Source organism: Echinops telfairi, unplaced genomic scaffold, assembly GCF_000313985.2.
Source record: "Echinops telfairi isolate 266 unplaced genomic scaffold, ASM31398v2 ScPeMD7_70;HRSCAF=299, whole genome shotgun sequence".
Taxonomy (NCBI): Eukaryota; Metazoa; Chordata; class Mammalia; order Afrosoricida; family Tenrecidae; genus Echinops; species Echinops telfairi.
The window spans coordinates 13,792,312-13,794,553 of NW_022103968.1; positions in this window are offsets into that span (position 1 = coordinate 13,792,312).

Genomic DNA, 2,242 nt, shown 5'->3' on the forward strand with positions numbered 1-2,242 from the left:
GTTTTACCCCAACTCTCAGAGACTTTTCTTGTATGGTCTTGGGAGGATTGTTTTGTTTTGTTTTGTTTTAAGCCGTGTTTGGGAGTCGTGGTTGGAGTAGCCGAGGATTACTTCAGCGATTCAAGTTCCCAAGACTAGAGCATGTATCATCCAGTGTTGGCTTGGGGAAACAAGTTTGAGCTTCCACATGATCTGTTTTGGCAAAGCACACCTGCATGCACTCATCGTAGATGTGGTTCTAATGTTTAATTTAACATGGTGACAGAAAGGAAACATTCAATGGATGCTCTAATGCAACGGTTCTCAACCTGTGGGTCTCGACCCCTTTGAGGGTCCAACGACTCTTTCACAGGGGTCATCCAATTCATAACAGTAGCAAAATAACAGTGATGAAGTAGCAACGCAAATAATTGTATGGCTGGGGGTCACCACAGCATGGGGAACTGTATGAAAGGGTCGCGGCATGAGGAAGGTTGAGAACCGCTGTTCTCATGAAAGCTGGCACGGGAGGCAGTGTGCGGGGCTTCCTTCCATTGCGCGTGGGGTCGCTATGGGTTGGAGCCGACTCCATGGCCTCTAACACCCACAATAATGAAGCTCTGCTGTCACACCCACCAGATGCCTTGTATTCCTGGGGAAGTGTGTTGGAACTGGGGGGTGGGGGCAGGTCATCGTGTAAACAAATCCCTCTAAAGGTAGTTAAAGGAGCTCTTTGGACCAGTGCAAGCTTTCCCTAACTTGCCTGGTCAGAAGGATCACCAAGGCTCTTGGGAAGCACACAGAACTCCAGGGGCCATGCACGGGTGATTTCTGTGATCAAGTCAGTTCTACACATTACCTAAGAAAATGGCAAATGGGCTTTGGAGGTTTGTGCCTGTGTGTAGAATTAGTTCATTGCATCTGTTTTCATTTACAAAAACCTTTATATCAGATAGTTTTCAACTTCTAGGTTTATGCTCAATGTGTGTGCGAGGGCAGGGGGGAGGTGTACTTTGTATGGCAACACAATGTAAGGACTGGGGCTCCTCTTGCTTACACTTGTACGGGAAAAGTGACAGTAGATGTGCCCATCTCGTCAGCACACAGCCATTTGAAAATGACTGAAAACGTTTATTTTCAGCATCTATTGACCCAAATCTCGGATTAGTCTTTTAGATATCCCTGTATCCTAGAAATATAGGAATGGGAGAGATATTCTTGAAATCATCCTAGACCCAAACCCAAACCTTTTGGCATTTATCTCTAGTGCAAAGACTTAAAACCCACAGATTCTGACCCCCCAGTGAGCCTACAGGACAGGGCACAACTGCTCCTTTGGGTTTCCAAGACTTAAAATCTTTATGGGTGCAGACAGCCTCATCCTTCTCCCTTGGGGCGGTGGGTGAGTTTGAACTGCTGACCTTGTGACTGCTGACCTCGGTGCAGGGTACACTATGCCACCATGGCTACCGAGCACAAAAGTGGACAAAAAATTAATAGGTGGATTTGTGAAGGGTGGCTTAGGAGCTGCAGGATTGTTCCAGGTCTGACTCCCGAGCGTTAATGTCTTTACTTTCTCTCCTCGCATTTTCCAGTTTCCACCTTACTCTGCAAGGTGACTGCTATTTCCTCCCTTTGCATATGAAAAGTCAGAAGCTCCAGAAGGTTCACAACTTGTCCCAAAAGGCACATCTCAAAGCTGGTGCCAAAGCCCATTCTCCCACTTGCCCATCTGTCCACCAGCCTGCACTCAGAATGACCCAATGGCTTGGACAACAGCCATGGAGCCACCTGTGTCTTACTGTGTTTTATTGTGAATGGCAGCCTGGATCAATTTCATGTTTAGCTCATTCCCATTCCAAGTTTTCCTTTTGGACAAAACACAGTAGCATTTGGTGCCTCTCTTCCTTCTGTCTGTCCGGAGCATAAAATGCGTCATTTAAAGGAATTATGAAGATCTTGAGCCACTTGAAATTTATTAGACCAATTGATAAGCATGTGTCTTTTGGGGAAAATTCTCCATTGTCCAAAGTTTTGTTTATAAAACCTTACTTTGCACCTTTTCTTTTCACTCTCTGTAAAATAATAAATCCGAAAGTTGACAGAATGTTTCAGTCATTGCAAATGGAAATGCTCAGAATTCTATTACAAGAAGTTTCCCAGAGAACCAGCCCTTTAGTCATTTCTTGGATAATATTTGCATATGCTTGTGGTGGGTGATGTGTTTATTTAAAATAAGTCATCCAAATTTAAAAAGAAAAAA